Source organism: Bombus pascuorum, chromosome 1 (assembly GCF_905332965.1).
Source record: "Bombus pascuorum chromosome 1, iyBomPasc1.1, whole genome shotgun sequence".
NCBI lineage: Eukaryota > Metazoa > Arthropoda > Insecta > Hymenoptera > Apidae > Bombus > Bombus pascuorum.
Window position 1 is genome coordinate 23,061,603 of NC_083488.1, and position 20,315 is coordinate 23,081,917.

General features: G+C 37.0%; 1 protein-coding gene across 4 annotated transcripts in view; it reads right to left on the bottom strand.

Moving 5' to 3' along the window:
- The window catches only part of LOC132908526 (uncharacterized), a 115,386-nt gene that overhangs the window by 40,158 nt on the left and 54,913 nt on the right, over positions 1-20,315 (bottom strand). Inside the window, exon 1 of one of the 4 annotated variants that reach the window (XM_060962606.1) lies at positions 2,474-2,770. The exons of the other annotated variants lie outside the window; for them this stretch is intronic. The gene's annotated coding sequence lies outside the window, so the exon portion shown is untranslated. Of the gene's footprint in view, positions 1-2,473; positions 2,771-20,315 lie in introns of those variants that run through there. 4 annotated transcript variants of the gene reach the window in all.

Here is a 20,315-nt window from a genome sequence, read left to right on the forward strand (position 1 = left end):
CCTTCAATTATTTTTAACTTCTAATTTCATGATTATAGAAATTTCCAGTTAAAGTAATAACCCAATTAACAGGTTAAAACATCTACATGAACCTCGTTTTCTGACAACAGCCAACATCAATTTCCATCAACAGGTTTCTCTCGCGTCACAGCTGATCCATAATCACGATCCCACACAAGGTTAGCGTAACTTTCAAAATTATTAAGCAAACATTCGATGTTCGCCGGTTATCATTACACGTGATTGCCTGGAGAAAAAAGAAAAGCCTGGCTCTCTGAATTACATCGAATTTGCATACAGTTTTAATCGTCCTTTACGACCAATTATCGTCTAACATGCTATCGATGCATTTAAAATGATGCAGAAAGGGGGAGAGAACGCGTTCGCAAAACGCAACTTTCCAACCGATTGTCATTAGTTCACGGTGGTCCCGCGGGATAAAAAGGTGCACGGGGGAACTTACTTCGTGTTCCATGAGCGGCGTGCTTTCTTCGCCGGGTTGGTATATTAGCATAAACGCAGCCGTTAAATCCGGATTCAAGGTTAACGGCACGTGAAACTCGGCCACCAGCAATGCGGCAGGTAGAACCACGCCGAAAACGAGACGAGAGAATCCAACGAAAGAAAGAAGAAAGCCAGGCATCTCTGATTAAACACCGCTTTCCTCGCTACATCATTTGGTAATCCCTAAATCTTGTTTTCTGAAATTTTCGACCAACTTATCTCCTATGGAGATGAGATACGAGAGATTTTTGTTGTAGATTCCCAAGAATACGTTCGGGTTTCAATCCTCCTGTTGGAATCCAGATTTGTTAAAAATTGAAACATAGACATAGGGAATATTTGATATTGTTTGTGGATTTTATAATTTATCGTTCGTATAATTTTTATGTGAGCATGCGTTTGTTCATATATAATTAAATAGTTTGTATATATAATCGCACGTAGTATGAATTATGATACAAAATAGTCGAGTTCTTTGCTATATATTAAAACGAATCTCGTTTCGAACTTATTACGATGAGGAATAGACTGATTCGGAAAATTGGACGTATCTGACAAAGTTTAGGAGAGATCGAGGTACAACGTAGTTTACTAAACTGATTTGTTGTATATTTCCAAATAATATACGTCGAATAAGTTTGCATCTGAATAATATATTACTCATTGAATTAACATAATCTTGAACAAACTTGGAATAATTGAAAAGAATTTAATATATTTAGTAACGTACGAGTGATTACGTACGTTTTTCATATGGTAGATAATATTTTTGGAGAAAGCGATAATCCTCCAAGAAATTCACAGAACTGGATCTTCAAATTTTCATAAGAATACGGTTCAAGCATCTTTGAATATTGAAACGCTGTCAACACAAGTGCATTTAAATAACCGTGGCTATACAAACTGAAGACATTTCGGTATTCATACATCAGAATTTCTAAACATATGAACAAGCAAGCACAATTTATGATATATCCAATATTCGAATGGCTATAAATCATTATGCTCAACCTTCTCAGTTTACGCATAAAAAACGAAATGAGTCAAACAACAGTTTCCCAGCTGAAAACACATGTTACGAATCAAAATATATACCTTCGTATCGTGACGACTCTATTCGCACTTGCGTATACCTGATACTACTATTATTCACGATTTATATTAGACAACGATCATGCAATCGACAGAGTTTGTTCTTTATTATATATATTCATGACTAGAGTGCGAATATTTACGCAATTTCATATTTATACCTTATGAACATGATAAAAGAAACGGGGCCTAAATGGAGATTTATTTCACTTACTTAATACATGGAATATTTCAATCTTTCTGCATCTTATACGTACTCTGCAAACTTCTACATAAATTGAAATTTTCCATAAATTCATGGACAATATAGATGTATCTATAATTTACTCATGACTAAATTATAGACGTTTATGGAATCTTTTATTTTTTTCTATAGTTCAAGAAATGGGAAATAATAGTTGGAATTATTAAACATAGAATATTACATGTACAACTCTCTGAATATTTTCTATATCTATAATTTGTAGTAAAAGAAATTTCTTTCGTCTATTAAACTCATTGTTAAACTCACTTACTCCTCAGAATTTTATACATAATTTTTGCATATTACACGTATTCTATAAGTTTCTTATATTTAAATTTCCCTTAAGCGCGTGAAACTCTGCAGTTTAATAACAATACAACAAACTATTACGAAACCCCAAAACATTCCTCTTTCTATCTCCAAACGTATAAGAATCCAGTTGCCAGATATCACTATGTAGAAACGTCTGGGTAACATAGTTCAGGAGAATGCACTTTCTAATCGAAAATCAAAAGCGCGCAACATAAACAAAACCATTCTGAGAACCGTGTTTCAAAGTATCTGTCCCCTGCACAGTGACAAACGAACGACAAACGTGCTATGTTTTCTTTTTTGGGCAATATATGTACTCACTGAAAATTCTCGTCTCCAGCGATGGGTCAACCGTGAAAAGTTCGTTCGCTTCGAAGAGATCGTCCTCGCGACAAACGTTCAAACATACGAGGTCTGTTACTAGTACCAGGGAACCGCGTTGCGGCTTCATTTGCATCACTATAGCACGGTATCGATGTCAACGTCTCGGTAAACTTCAAAGTTAAACAGGGAATGTTTCCGTCGTTTCGGTCGCGACACAAGTATTTTCTAGTTTCCCTTCTTTTTCCATTTTTTCCACCGTGTAATTCTCACGATCCCATTTTTTTTTCTTTTCTTCTTTTTTTCCTTCTTCCATTTCAAGCGTTCGATCGTTTCTGGAATCCGTTTAAACTGTTTCAGGCCCGATTTAAATGACAATCACTATGAAATATGCATAAACGTTTATTGTACGGAAGCAGAACACGTGTGGGGATAATTATACGTTGCTTCAGATAGTTAGCGTCATTGTTTCGTCGGTTCTACAGAATTTACGATTAGTTTGTTACGCTTAGCTATACCTACGCCTTAAGCGTATGTAACGTAAAATTGTTGATGCTCTGATGAAAACACCACGTTAGATTATACCGGTGGAAATTCATTTATTGGAAGAAAATTTTAGGCAATACTTCCGAAGGAAGCACATCTTTAATTTTTGTTCGACACACTTCCCTTTCTTCCAACAAAATGTTCATCGTATTACGTAATTTTTACGAGCCTATATGTAGCTGTATCATAGAAGAATTATATCTAAATAAATCATGGAGATTTTACAAAAATAGAATTCTATTTTCATCTGATAATTTCTATAAATTCAAACATCTCAAATTTATGTAACTTAACTCAAGAAATCTAGTCATAAGAATTCCACTCATGGAATTCTATTATCATATTTAATTTCTCTCTTATACACGCGCATCCAACATTTATTAACAAACTCAGAAGTCATAAGCTCGAGTAACTTGATTAATCTGACTAATTGTAAGGCTTCAAACCATATTTTACAGTTTCTTCAATTTTTGCTTCTCCTTTCTACAGCGCATTAATAATTCTCGAATAAATTGTCGATCGGATCGAGCAACGGAGAGTCGACTTAACGGAATGGAACGTGACTTCATGGGCCTTGAATTATATCTCCCGTTGCAATTTCACGTTCCCGAAGAAATATTCGGTCTAAACACACGTTGGAGAAGGCGCGTTTCGCTCATCGCCCTCGGCACGCGCCAAACAAGATGGATCGTACGTGAACGTAGAAAACGGATGAAAAGAAGGATGAGGAAGAAGAATATAATACGGCCGATATGATGTATACGAGGGTAGTTAGCCGTAGACGGCGATTTACGTGTTTATCTGGTGAGAATGACTCGTAAGACAGACCGACAAACCGATGAATTACGATATAAATTACCACCATTTGTCGAAACTATCCGGCTCCATTTGCAGTTCACGGTAACATTATATTTACTTTCATTACTCGGTCGCTTTGTGTACGACGCTTAATATTTTATCTTAATGAGCAGAGAAAGGTAATTGCTTGTGAGAAGAGTGATTATGCGAGCTGGTTGAGTTGTTATTTTTAACGCTAGAAGTACTGGGCGTACCGCCATGTGTGTATACTATATAAACGTGTTGATGATTACAATTAATAAAGTACAATGAGAAGAAATGTATAATTACGTTTTTATTTCAATAACAGTTCAACATGATGTTTTTACAGTAATTGCGGAAATAAAAAGACTAGAACTCTTTGATGAGTTAATACAACGAAGTGAGAACATACAGGGTGTTTGCTCGAAGCAAGTCATCTCATTATCTTTTTTAAATTATGACGATGCAGAAAACGTTCCAAGGTAAACACGTTTTTATGCATTCGTAAATTGTCTTCTGTTGTTCACGACAATTTTCTCGTATTTCGCTTCAATCTTGGAAGTCACGTTGTTAAATACTTCAAAGTCACGTTATTACACGTACTCGATCATGTCCAAACATATAAATCGGTATAAACGCGTCTGACAACATTGCCAGAAATCCCACCGTAAATCTGCTGTGATCCTCGAATTTTTATATCTCGTACTTGCTCTAGTTCGAGTAATCAACAAGGATTTGTAATGGCTTAAGGCTTAAGAAGATATTTCATACAAAATTGAAACGAGAAACTATTCCTCTCGATGACAATTTTTTTTTTTTTTTTTTTTGTTTATATTTTGTTCGAGATCGAGACATTTTTCAACGTTAAAGAGATATAATTGACTTAAGAACGACTGAAAGTAAAGTTGAACAGACGGTGAATGTCTGCTACCCAGAAGCGAGCTGCTGCGCCCATTTCCGCTGTCATGTCACCGCCACAAGATCCCAGACGCCAACGAAGAGATCGCATCGGGGATCGATTTATCGAGCGACATCGTCGATCGAGATCGTATCGATCAGTCTGTGATGCGGAAAGAAGGGAACAAGAATTCTAAAAGGGCCGATGTCACGGCGATTTTTCAGGTTACGCGTCGCAGAAGAGAAAGAGACGTTTAATCTGCGGTCTCGATCGCCCGTGCTCGAGGCGTGGACATTGTGGACAACCGCGATCCAGATCGCGACGTCGCGTTAATTGACGGGGATTTAGATTAATTGTCGACTAACGAGGATTGCAGATTTATCGGCGATAAATGTCGATGACTTTTTGCTCTTTACTGTTTGATTGGCTTCTTGGACGATCCCAGAACGGGTTTCCGAGTTGTGGGCAATTCGAAATGAGATTGGAGGCTGATAGAACTTCTTGGAACTTTAAATATTACAGATGGAATCAAGCCATAGTTAGAAACGAACGATGATACATTTGAGACGCGGCAGTGTATGTTCAAGGCTATAGTTACAGTCAATACGCGTTGTGACGAATTGTCGTCCCAATTAACACGCGAGCAGTCGAATACAGTGGCTGCAAAAGGTGTTTGCACACCGTTATCTACTATAGCATTTACATATCTATTAATTCATTTCAAGTATATTAAATTTCGCGTCACACGGTATACTACTTTCGCGTGACTATGAAGATTTGATACTGTAAGAATGGGATGTATAGACTCTGATAGGAAAACATTTCATTGACAAACAAGAATATGTGCAAATATTTCTGCAGCCACTGTATATACCATAGATTCAGTCTCCGGATGTTTCGCTTATCAAGACGACACTTTGTCGAAACGCACGTCCTAACCATGTAACCTTAGAGGAAATCTGTCTGCATACTACGTCTAGACGCTCTTGTTTGACACAAGAAATCCTACCTTCACGTAATAGTTACGGGTAGCAGAGCTACGTTATTCACTGTCGATACAGTCGACAATGCTTGGCACACGGGTGTCGTTGATTTCGACTTTTTAGACCAGTTGCACGGGAACGGGGTCGAGTAATCCCAAGCGGTAGCCGTCCGCCTTATCTGGTAAACTGTGGCAACGACAACGACTCATTGTTAGCGAGGAAACCGTGTGCCCTGTGTTCACGTAACAAGGGCCTAGCAACAGTTTCGTGCAATGAAAATAACCGGTCGGTGTGGGACGAATGAATGAATCGTTTCGAAATCGCGGGGGGAGAGATATACCAGATGTTGGACTCTCTCGTGTCATTCTGCTGCTGGATATTCGAAACCTCGTTACCGACTGGCTCAATTAGATTTGTGATCATGGTGTCGCGCGGCTGTAACGAACCGGCCAAGTTAATGTTAGGTAAGTTCGAAGTGTTGTTTCGACTTGTTTATAGAGTGTACTGTGCAGGATGTGATTTTTGTGAATGAGGTTGGATCGAGACAGGTGTTCTAGTGTAGAGTTCCGAGGAAAAGAAATGTTTGTGGGTGTAATAGGAAGTTGAGTGGGTTAGATTGATAATGAAAGATTAAGCGTTACGAAACGATTAAAGCATCGATGAAGATTAAATCCTGGTGCACGACGAATCCACTTGGATTTAAATCATCATACATCGTACGTGTATTTAAAAAGTGTGGTAATTTAAAACGTGTAATTGAATCCTGTGTTAGAAGAACGTCAAGATCGTCAAAGAAGGGTTTCAAGGGCTAAGAACAGAAAATTAGAAAAATACTTAACCGCTGTTGCAAACAATTCCAAACATAGCTTCTCGTTTTTCCTAAGAAACTTGTTCGAGCTGTGCATCATTTCTGAAATATATGAGATATATAGATATATTTATATAATGATAGAAATAAAGATATGCGATATAATTCCACGAAACAAGTCACGATATAAAGGATTGGATGGCCAAAACGAGTATAGTCATGTAAGGAAACGCTAGAATCTCCATAATACATAATCAATGCATGAGAGACACGCGAACCTACCGCGGCAACCGTTCGATCCACGGTAGCAATCGATAAGCAGTCACGTTTCTGTATTCTTTCTCGCATGATGCAAATTATCGGCACTCAAGACCAGACAGGGGCTAATTTAATTACAATTTCACGGGTTAACGCCGCCGCGCTTCGATTCCAGATAGCTCGTATGGCGTCGCCGCGTTAGCGACAACGTTTTATCGCTAGATACTCGAATCCGATGTTAATACGAACCACAAAGCGCGGGTGATAGTAGAAGAAATACAGCCAGAAGATCGGACAGCTCGTGGAGTCGATGTTCGCGGCAAGGATTGCATCAGCGCGCCCTTAATCCCATTACGAGTAAGTAATGGCCCCTCGTACGCCATCCAGAGAACCGTAAAAATGTTGTGTCAGATGCTATCTGACTGGTTGTCGTTTGGTAATTTACCATACGTCCAATCTCGACGAGTTACACATTGGCTAAAGGTCAGACCGCTTTTACGCTCCTACCCGAGTCGATCGTGGCTTCCGAAGAAGTACCTTCTCTTCTCGGAGCGGTTCAAGTTTGTTAAAGGAGAAGCGAACGAATAGATTAGCGGACGAAGAAAGGAAGGGAGACCAGTGGAACGGTGGGTATTTATAGGTCGTTCGAATTCTATGGACCTCGAAGGGAACACGACGAGTAATAAGTTCCGTTTAAGTCCGAGCTGGCAGATAACGATCGGAATTTCGCGCCGAGCCTCCGTGTGTATCCAATCTACTTGTAATTATATGCGACGGAATCTGGTATGTACGAACTGTTTAACGGTAAACGGTCAATTGGTGCAAATAGCCGGGACTGGGAGAACAGCTACTTAACGAAATTGCCAGTGCACTGCTCTGCGTGCTCCTGATTGCGGGGATTGCTTTGAAAGCGCGTGCACGTATTGTGCAATAACCGACGAACCAGTCCGAGGATATCGTTCGCCGGATATTGCGTATCAACAAGTTCGAAAACCATTTCAATGGGGATGAACGGTACTATACGATTGCTCGAGTCAAGTTATTTCATAAATAATTTAGGAGATAACGATGAAACGAAGATATTTATCAATACATTAGGAGTATTTCTTTTTCATATAAATCTCGACGTGGGAATGAGTTTATACTTCTTTTTTATAAATTATGATCAATAACGAATTACGATCTTGCTGGCATACTTTTCGGAAGAATTCTTTTTCGTATCTTGATAGAAATTTTAATCCATAATTAGTAAGGTGGGTTTTATGAAACCATAAAAAATTTTATCTTTGAGGTAATTTGGAAGAAGAAATAGGCAGTTTGGGAGAACAAGCAGTTGCGTAACCCACTGTACCACCCGCTGTAAATTTCTTAATGTTTCTATCCACTACTATGATAATTACGTCTTACAACGCAACATGTTAAATGTAGGACTAAGTATTCGTAAAAATCGAATCTCGTCGATTACCACTTTTCATCTTCGACGATTACGAACGTTCTCGTTGATTATTAGTAACATCTGACTGGAACTGAATTTCCATCAAAATTCACACCGACGAAAGTATCCATTCGACCATTGACGAAAGGAATCCTGGGAAAAAAACGCATAAAAGCGTAGCGTCGCCAAAAACCAGTCCAGGTATATCGCTTCCGGTATAATGAAAAATATCAGGCAAATTAACATGGTCGAGCCGATATTGTTACAGTGATTTATGGTATGTAAAACAGCGTTCTGGTGTTCGAAGGGCAAGGAACGAGAGACGTTCGTCGTCAGTGAAGATGGTCAATGACGTCTGCGCGGAACAGCTATTAAGCCGCGTATCCACTGGTCAGACGCAAGTGGTTTATGAAGGTTTGTGAAACGGTTCAGCCTTTAGAAAGTTGGTGCACGTGGAAATTGATATATAAATCGCGTATCTGACGTTAACAAATATTCGTCACGAATGCTTTTTAAAGGTAAATTTCCATTGGTCGCGAAAAACTTTTGTCAATGTTTGTAAACGTTCGCTAACGTTCGTTAATGTGAATTTTCTTCAGCAGGTAGCGGACGTACAGCGTAAGCAATTGTAGACGATCGTGAAAATTTGTATGGCTTTAAAACAATGTTGCTACATTAAAGAAAATTGTATTGTTCCTTTACGTTCGTAGAAAGTAGAAGAAAATAATAATTTTGAGATTTAACAATATGCTGAATTTTAAAATAACTTCTCTGTAAAAAAAGAAAGAAATAGAAAATGAAATATTTCATTTATCAACGTTTGTTAAAGTTTGCTAGATATCTAAATTAAAAGATTCGAACGTTGATGAACGTTACAGTTAATATTTATATTTTGAGTAGCGATATCCGGTGGATACGTGGCTTTAGGTGTTTCACGAGACGATTAAACCCGCATCATTGACCGCCCTCTTATTATCCGCGCCCGGTTTCCTTGGCCCTCTCACCTTCTCTTCGCCTCCCGCTTTCTACTTGCATAATGCATAAACAGGGTGAAAACACGAGGAAGCTGTAACGGTCTAACGTCATTTTACGCGGTAAAGAGACTGCGAATTTGCAAGAAACCAAGCCGACTGCATACCAACGAGCCTGAATCCCAAGATGTCTCGTTCATTCCGCAATCTCTTCACAGCCTTAATTCCCGGTGGATCTTTCGCAAAAACAGGTGCGAACACCAACCAGGGGATTTAAGCGGATACTTACTCTTGTTCAGTTTGGTTTGGTAATTTGGGAACAAGTTTTCGATATATGGTTCCATCTTCCAACACAAACTTTTAGAGCAATTACGTACGAGGTTAAATTTGATACACGCAAACTAAACTGGATACTTTATTAAGTATTATATTCGTGATTGCCTTTAGTTACTATATACAAGATAATATGTATTAGGTTGTCCGAAAAATGTCTTTTTTTCGCAAACGTGTTTTTTACAACAGTGCACCTTCGTACAAACGTGAAACCAAGTCTGTGAAATATCGCGGTGTTTATCTCAACGGAACAAAATGGATCGTACGTAATTCGACAAAATAATATAAAACAAAAAACGTTGTGCGTCTATTATTTCCTCACAAAACGAAAGAAGCTTTTCGGACAACTTAATACTCCGATTTTGGCATTTAACTTACTGATTACTAAAAACCAACCAGATCAACTTCATTTTCTGAAACATTCGATAAACAAAATTTGAAATACGTTCTACTAGTATTTAACTTTTCAGCAACCAAACGATTCCCCTTGGTAGAGTTGATGAACTTGACTTTCGTATAGCTCGTTTATCGCTGACATATATCCCACTGTGCCTTATTCGTATCCTTTTTCTATTACTATATTTGTATTAGAATTAAATGTAAGAAATTACTTATCATCGAACGATTAAATTTTGAAGATATCCAAGAGACAATCGTAGAACTATGACCGTCTTAACATTCCAATTACACGGTGCAGGTGCATACCAGAGCCTTCTATTGTCCTGATTTTTTCAGTCACGCTAACACAAGTGTTAGTCGCATTACTCGTTGGATACGAGGATGCCTTTGATTTGAAAGCAAGGTCTGACGATAATATATGAACTTAGTAATGGTAACGTTGAAAAGATAATGTAGCAAGTTCCATACCAGTTGTTTACAAGTTAACAAAGTGAAACGAAGAGGAAACGTTCGAACGATGGAACGCTTAGTTTCGAATAGTTTGCGCGACGTCGTTCCCAAGATTCTCGGCGTAGATAAAGTTGTAAGGAGCCGTGTTCGCAAAGACACGGCGAATTGTCAACCGTGTGAAAAAATATTACGGCTGTGTTACGGTCGTTTACGCGGCTTACTGGTTCTCCTCAGTAGCGTAGCACGTCGGAGTTATTCTTGTACGTGGAATAGTTACGAGCCCCTCGGGTTCTCTGCTTAATATGCATGGAAACGCACCGCTACGACCATATGCTTCGTTTACCGCTTCCAATTTCTCATTGTTGCGAGACCACTAACTCACTGCGAGATTTTCTCGTACCTATCATTGCGTCGGTTTGTGTAATGGTTAAAGCGGCTTGTTAAATCGTCGACGAAGAAAAAGACGATTATTTCAATGTAGAGTAATAATTACAGGTAATTCAAATACATTAGCGACTGTCTTGACAGGCAGCACTATCAATCATGTATATTACTTACGTCTCATTCATACATTAACTCATTATCTGACGACTTATTTTGAAGCAAATGTGTTTGGATCGTTTGAAGAGATCAGTGCAAATGAGCATATGTAAGCGTATGTTTCTCTAATAATGAAATAGCTACGTACAGAAAACGATACGTAACATCCTATTCATCTAAAGGATTTTGTTATCGCTTCAAAGTCTTTACGAACAAGTACTGTTATGTTTAGTATGTTGAGAAGCGTACAAGTTTCTCTGTTGGAATTTAAGTTTCCTACGATTAAAGATTTTGTCATTCCTAATAACAGAATTTTTCTCTTACCAATGTTCTTTAATTAATTAAATTTTCCATTTAAATACGCCTTTATTTTAGCTTAGAAACAATTGCCCAAGAATAATCCGCTATTATTTTAAACAAAACACAGAGACGCGCCTATCTTCCTTCGATAATGATCCTTCGAAGATGATCTGACTAAAGTTTCGTATCATCGTATTATGTATAATGTATTTATGTTTGTGTATCTCCAGATACGGGAATTTCGCGTGACAGAACTCGTGCAATCTAAATATGTCATTTCTACCCAAAGAATATCTAAGGATTAATACCTGTTGACATGATTGCGACTAATTACATATTATTGAGCGACTGAATATCGCGACAGTGGCTCAAAAACTAAGGCTGCTGTGAATTCAAATGAAATTGTCCCGAGTAAAATGAAATGTCACGGTAGGCAAATTCGCTCAGAGAGTTACTATTTCATCTATGGCCTCGAGCTCCGTGAGACACGTTAAGCATGCGTGAAAAGGTACTAATAAGACACGCGTTGTTATTTATTTCTGACAGCTATTGTTTAATATTAATACTCTTTCCATTCGTCGTATGCGCAAGCTTAGAGGGTCTTGAATTACCATTAATGAATGTTTCTATCGTTCGATACACGAGCAACCTAAGCTATAAGCTACGATAACTATAACGTATGTGTGCAAATAGTGTGTTATGAAATGCCTGTTGTACTTTTACAAAGTATCTTTTATTATACTTTATTATACATCCAAATCAGCCATATTTTATTCTAAATAGCAATTCGTTGTTTCAACTTAGTTTTAATGTAGTACGAAGATAATCAGAAATTGAAAGACGAGATCTGTAAACTGTTAAAACGAATAAAGCGAATTCAAAGAAGCTCGATTTTATTAAATTTGATTTTTATTCTAAATTATAGGACTGTAAACTACCAGATAAAAATTGTCTAAGAAATTTCAATGTTTCGCTCTTTTTACTTTAGACATGCTAATTCGTAAATAACAAACCCTAACGTATTCACAAAAAAATAATAATAACAATAAAGCAAAAGATTAGATACCTTTGATCAGGAATCTTCTAAAAATTTTTACATAGCACAAATACTTTTTACCTTAGGCATGCTAATCCGTAAATAACAAACCCTAATGTGTTCACAAAAAAATAATAATAACAATAAAGCAAAAGATTAGATACCTTTGATCGGGAATCTTCTAAAAATTCTTAAATAGCACAAATACTTTTTACTTTAGACATGCTAATCCATAAATAACAAACCCTAACGTATTCGAAAAAAAATAATAATAACAATAAAGCAAAAGATTAGATACCTTTGATCAGGAATCTTCTAAAAATTCTTAAATAGCACGAATTCAATCATACACAAGGTTATAGTCTTTTTAATGATGAGTGACTCGTGCTCCTTAAATACACCAAATTGCTATATTTATCTTTCCCTGTTTAGAATAACTAAGACGATAGGTTTACAATTACCAAGAAACACTTGTCTCTTTGCTTATTTATGTCCTCGCGCAACGAAACTTTCGAGACTAAAAAAGTTATTCAGCTCTGCCCTTTTGGAAGCTTATTATTCACACTTAAGTGACATCTAAAGTGCACGTTATTTTTTGGGACTGTCACGCTTTTATCAGACGATTTCGCGGGGGCCATATCGATCTGACAGTCGCGTAAAAGCTATGTCAGAATGCGATCAGCACCGACTGCCATGGAATCCTAACAAAGTTAGTGGAACCCTCTGTTGCGTAGCGGGAGTCAGCTGCCGCGGCTGGATGACAAATCGTTGCTCGGCCGACCTGACAGCTAACATCCATTGGCCGTTTTACAACTTGATAAATCGCGTCGGTACATGGGGGAGATCTCTGCATTACGAAACAGTGTACATTAAGCGTACACTTTGAAGTTACTTCTCTATCAGACTTCTATCGATTTTATTCAATTTCTTTCTGAAATTTTTATTTGTTATACCACCTTCACCTTTCTCATTGATTTAAGGTGCATTGACAGTAGGATTATCGACGACATACGTACAAGATTTGTATTCAAGAAAGCCACACGAGAAGCGTGTAAGATGTATCTATATACATAAAAGATATATCTACATATAACACAAAATCAAACATTTATAGTTCACAAAAGATCATTTATGAGGATATAATGAAAAATTATAAATTAGTTATTTCGATGAGTTTGACAGTTTTCGTCGAACAATGTCATTTGACGAGTCTATTAGAATGAAAATTTCTTAGCTCTGCGTAAACAAATTGGACTATTTATGTCCACGCAATGAAACTTTTTTACTAGGCTTCCAAAATTATGAAATATTTATTAATGTCTTTGCTATACTGTATCACCAATTTTGAAGCCAAATGTTTGAAACATTTTCTGAATAAAATAAAAATTTCGCTGGAATAAATTTAAGAATGAAATAATTTCCCTCCTATAAATTCAACGATCTCACTTGCCTATAAAGAGCTGATTCTACTTAATTCGATCCTTGCTAGTCCAACTTATTAATGATTCATATACTCATTTTATTTATGCTCATTAGTTGGTAATGTTTTCTAATTAACGACCAATTAGGATGCGATTGAAAAGTAACGTAGAAAGATGAATTATCGAATGAATGTTGTAACGTGGAATGATTAATGGAATGATAGATTGTTGAGAGGATCGCCTACTCGAAGTAATGGAGAATGTTAGTGGGTCGTTTAATGCTTCGAAAACTTTGTTGTAACGCTGAAGTTGCTTATCGAGTAAACAATTTATTATATCGTAAATGTCTACTCCTACATTTAATCTCTACCATTTTATAACGTATGTCCCATTGTGAGTAAACCCAGGAGTGGGCTCGATATATATATAATAAGATTAATTGTCCATAGAGGTCTTATGTCAAATAGGTGAAACGATGACGAAATTATCTGACAACAATGAAATCAAAATTCTCGCTCCTAAATAATCAATATCCCAAACTCCTATTTCATAACTTAGTTTATTAATTATTTACTCGTTCCAAAATAAAGAATCAATTGCTATTTGTACAAAAGCTATGGCAACGCTAAAGGTAAACGCTTATCATCGTACATAAGAAAAAGCTTCCTTCCGTAAAGTCAGATTTGCGCGAAAAACCTACGTTAAATCATTATGGAAATCACCAGGTCCAATTTCCGTAATGGACGAGTTGCATAAATTACTCCAACGAGCTAAATTTATGCTGCTTGACTAAAAATTAAAACGATTCCGATATCCTTACTCTCTAACGATATCAACGTTATTTATACGGGCACGGTATACATAGATACATTGTGCCACTTAGAGCAATTTTGAAGTGAAACAAACTATCAAGGAAAGTTAATTTAAATCACGGTTGCTCCACGGAGATCGCTATTATCCTACTCCGTTTAATAGATTACCGTGTCATTTTGTTACGAGCACAGTTTGATTTACGAGAAAATCTGTTTTTTAATATGATAGCTAGAGCAAATTATTTATTAGCATTGGCAATTACGAGGGGTGAAACACTATCCCGCTGGAACCAGTTCCATCGTTCAAAAACGAGAATCTTTTAGTGAATAATTGCGCACAGGGTTGTACGCTAAAATTAAAACTGGAATTAATTATAATATAATCACCTGGTATGAACACACTCGGATGATAACGTCTAGCGAAATAATAATAAATAGCATGAATAAATATCGCGGTGAGGTACCTATCTCGCATTGATTCGATATTTCACGACCAATTATTAAAGTTATTACGATTCTAATTAGAAATGGCCGTATATGATTATAATTAGCTGTACCAATTACGCGCCAGCTTATCGCACGATTGGAAACCTGCTTGCGAACGCTAATCAAATGTGTCTCGATTCTTCTTAAAGATTAAGCATAACGACGTTCAATATTTGTATTATTAAAAAGTGGAAGCACATCAAATTCAATACAACTTTTATGGATATAACAATATAATTCGGTATTTATGTAGGTAATTCTAAAGGCATTCGTTTCTCATTTTTCAATTTAATTTTATTCCAAACGCGCTGTTCCAAAAGAAATCTAATAAAATTCTTTTTCTAACATTTTTGCGCCCCCTTTCGCCTTTATAAATTATCATCATTTACATTCTTATTATATTCAAGATTTCCTATTCAAAAAAAGAAAAAATGGAACGCAAGGCAAAGATAGATAATCATCACGGATTAACCTAAAATCGGGAAAAAATAATCCTGGTATTAGATATTACAAAGCGATCCAGTTTTATCGTATGCGCGCTATTAAGTAGGATTAAATTGAACAGGGGGATGATAAATGCGTTTAGAACAGCTTTCGATGTAAAAGAGCCGCTCCTTAAAAATTCCCTCGCTCTATTTACATCGACCGATCTCCCTTGTCACTGTGCATGACTTTCTGTGATTTTTAATCTATAATCACCGCGTGAATTTGCGTCATGGTTAAATGTTGGCTACGGGCACGTGTTACAAGTAATATACATACATATATTTAGCAATGAAAAGATTATTCACGCTCGTATATTTAGTCGACACAAATCGATCTAGACACAAATCGATTTAGGCACAAATCGATTAGACAGTTTGTTTAAGCAATTCGTAAAGGAAGGAATCTTCACTTGCCTTTATTAACTAGCTGGGAGATTTAGTACATGTGATAATCAAGTCGAGTGCGTCTTTAGACGATGATCAAAATTAAATAAAATGGAACTGAATCGATATGAATTTAATTGACACGAGGGTTAGCATATTTATATGAAGAATTATTCATATTAAGTTGAGACTACTATGACGTACAAAATTTATGCCCACCTGTAAACAACATTAACTAGATAATAAGGTTCGCATCTTATATTATATACGAGTTATATGTACCTCACATATTTTGAGATAAGAGAAACTATAATTAATCCCATCAGAAAAGAATTTATTTCAAACTGGGGAAGAATTTTCTTTTATCAATGATTAATTATAGAGAGAAATTTTGTCTGATGTTGATGCTAAAATTTAGGATCGATTTTACCGGAGACAGATACATTCATCTTTTATTTACTTAATTAATGGTAAAATACGACGTTACACGTACACCACATGAAGCGTGAAAGGTTTCAAAGAAAATAATTCTCTTTGTAGCGTGTGTATTGTTACCACAGATATAGTGAACTGAACTACAATATACGATATCGTAATTTCTTTTAAATAGAATATCCTGTTTAAACGAAAAGAATTCTGAAACCCGAGACTATTTTTCAAATATTCTATCGATGAGAATCGACGAAGATAGTAAGTTAATATTTTGGTGGAATAATATCTGAGAACACAATTGAAAATAGTATGAGGAATCATTCGAAAGTTAATTCTGTCGATAAATAACAAACGGCACGTGATTCATAGTCGAATAAATTTCATCGGCAAACTATTTCTACCACGTTACGAAATGGTTATGTCAAAATTAGTAATGCTTACTTTCTGTGTCAGTATCACATTTGTACAACGCGGTATCGTGCAGTTCTCGGACGTCATTAACCTGAAGGGGCAGTAAGTAAAATTGGAAATCGAATGGTTTTCTCGATGATCGTATCTGCCTGTGAATTCATAATATAAGAGCTAAATCGGTCCGGTATACCAATATACTATACGGCATACCTCTGAAAATAGTTGAACAACGCGGTTCTATCTTATCGACTCGTAACTCCGTTTCACGATAAACGAATCGAGTTAACATTGCTCAATACATACAATGTATCGAATAGAAACTCCTATCACCAGCCAATACCTTCTTACGATCGACTTACGAATATTGGAAAAATCTTCTGGAATCGAGTGGAGTCAATAAGTGGCACTTTTAGTAAGTGTCGCCTCTAATCGAACCTGTGGTAACAAGCCATTTTTCCCGGATAAAATCGAAACTAATTATACCGGGCGTACGATTAACCGAACGTTTTAAAGTGCGAACATTGGCAAACCTAAAATCGTAGATATCGGAGATATCTAATTGGATCGCGAACGAAACGAAACCAGACTGTTGACGCTATTAGACACACGTGAACGCGTGAAACCAGCGAATTGTCGACTTTTTTCCCTCGTTCCTGGAATTTTTAATCAACATTCCACGACCATTGATACTGCGCCAACTGGCGAAATGTTAATTAAATCGGTGATAAGGTGATTCTCCGATGGCGTGAACGAAAAACCATCGACCCACGGTAAAACCGGCATGGAGAGAAAGTTAGGCGCGTTTTATTCATCTTTCTTGATCTTTCTTGCTATTTCTCGGTCTTTCTCAATCCTTGGTAGTAAAAGCGATCGCAAATCGATCGTCGACGTTTCTTTTTCAGGTTGTAGACAATGCTAGTGAACTTTTCTCAGGTGGTTATTAAGCGGCAATTAAGTGTTGGCCGCAACGTGCATTGCCGCGCCGATGCTGTCACGCCTGTCGGACGGCGCCACCATAAAATGTCAAGACTTAACAAGTGCCGTGTAAATGAAGAACGTTAATGCGTATTGACGGCAGGCGAACCGGATTTGATTGAAATGTTCCGTGGCCCTGAGGATATTTGCATGCAATCTACGCTCGAAAAGAAATCGAATTGATTCAAGATACGCGATTTATTGGAAACAAATCTGTAATTGATTTATCGGTCCTCAGATTAAATTCTATTGCTATCGAAATGTAAAATAATCTTCGCTATAGTTTTGTGTTTCCAAAGGAATGCATCTTATAAACGTGATTGAAGAAGATATTAAAAGAAACTTCTTTTTCCTCTTTTTTTTTTTAAGGGAGATTGTAGGAATTTATTGGTTTGAGAAATTTATTGCTTAGTAGTTGGTATAATGGTTTTTCATGGTAATGTTATTTTCATAAAAATGAAGTTTATAAAGTGTACTTCTTTGATAATGCCTGGTGTTATAAATTCTTTCACACGCTGGTATTTCAGTCGATATATTCCATATATTATATGTCGGAGATGAAAGGACCTCGGGGCCTTTCTTTTGAAATTTTTGCGAAGATCCCCAATACTATAGTCTAGACTATTTATTATAGCTGTACTTAAATAACAAAACTTAGAAGTAGTTGTTGCGATTCAATCCGATTATGTTTGCCCGAAATTTGTGACAGTGGGCTTGGGCTCGAGGTGACACAACTGATCGCTGAACGTAGCCACGGTTACGAGATGGACGTTTTTACATAACAGAGAAGTGCCAATATTATGAGACACACGCTGTATTAACAATCAAACCCCGGGCAGGAGCAATGTCGCCGCTACGCGGGTCTGCCTAGCAACGGCGGCTAGAATTTTGTTGCTATCCCCTGCCAATATACAACAAAACGAACGCGATCGTAAGGAGAGGAAAGTTTTCATCAGTCTTTTAGTATATACCGAGTGTCACAGCGAATGTTCCTTTGTGCTTCAAAATATATTCTACGTTTAACAAAGAGTTAGCCCGTTGACCGTGGATTCGTTATTGAACCTAAGAACATTATCATTAACATCTCGAGTGTCTAATCACCACGGTCATTTGTCAAACTTTGTAAAAATCATATTTATACCAGTAAAATATAATCTCTATTGTACAATAACGATGACTAGTCCGAATGAAGATTCGTTACACGCCCCTAAATCTAACTATAACCCGACATACATATCCAGTATATCATAATAATAAACAGGTGCATTTAGATAGAAGTGCATTGGACACGAAATTGAGAAAGCGAAGGATATGTTAAGTGAACGTGACTGGTAATTGACAGCGTGAATTTGTTCTATTTCTTTATGATTAATGAACTTTCTCTGTTTCCTATACGTTTACGTAAATCTAAAAACAGATAAGTAGAAATATGTTTCATTCAATGTGCTATATTAGATGCTTACATACAATGAATAATCACACATTTTACTTTAGGAAAATAAGAAATAGGCTTACCATGTTTCACTCTATATATTCCCTCTTGAATTTCAAGAAACTACAAATAGAAAATCCTCAAAATAGACAAGGAAATTTCAACTCTTACAACTTTGATTCATTTCTGAAACGTTCTTTCAGATAAATGAATACTTTACACGTAACAAATGAACAGTTTCATTATTCAGCTGTACCAACTCAATCTTTGTCGGAGACCACCGAACCACCCTGCGTGAAAAGGCTGACGAACGTGCTGTCTGAACGCAACATATCGGTGCGGAACTGCCTCTCTGAAATCCGAGAATCTTGTTAAGTGACGAACATTTATACGATCGCCACTAGACGAAGAAACGAACCGGGTTCAACCGAACGCGTCACGGTGCCACGAGATATATTTGCATCCGTACGGCAAACCCACCGCCAGGCAATGCATTACGACTTACGACCAGCTTATCGAGCAGTGACAGTCGAAGTAAATCAATGTACGAGACAGGGGATGCCGGCTAATAATAAGAACTGTTTCTGCGACCACTGTCGTTCCTGTCACATATGACACAGTATACCATAAAGCCACTCTAATCGACTCCATCCTACGGGTTCTGCTTCTGTCTTGTCGTTTCAATCGATCCATTTTCTTTGATCGCGTACGTGCACGTTGGTGATTGTTAGCCTGTCGATTGTTATGTATTTGTGGGAAACTGAAAGGTGCGAACATGCACAGCAAATATTCAAAGAATATTTCTTCTAATTTTTAATAGATAATTCTATCAGATTATTCAACGATTAATGTGATTTCTTCAGAGTTCAATGTAAAAATCCTATGAAGATTGTTGCTATCGTAAAATCGGAAAGGAAGATCTCATAGAAAAGGGTAGAGTTATAGAAAATACGAGGAAATTCATCGCCAACGGATAATTTTTCATTCTCGTCTAATATACAAAAACCAACGACTGGATTACATCTATGGAATCTAGGAATGAGCTTTAGATTTTAGATATAACCGCTTCGACATAGTTTCTGCTTCGTTCGTTTTGACCTGACTTATAGGTAGTAAAATTAAAAGACGATAAAACGTCATGGAGGATATTACGAATAACTCGCTAAAAAATTATCATGAAAGTATTCCCTTGCAATTTTTAGAACCTGTCCAGCGTACGTAGCAAATA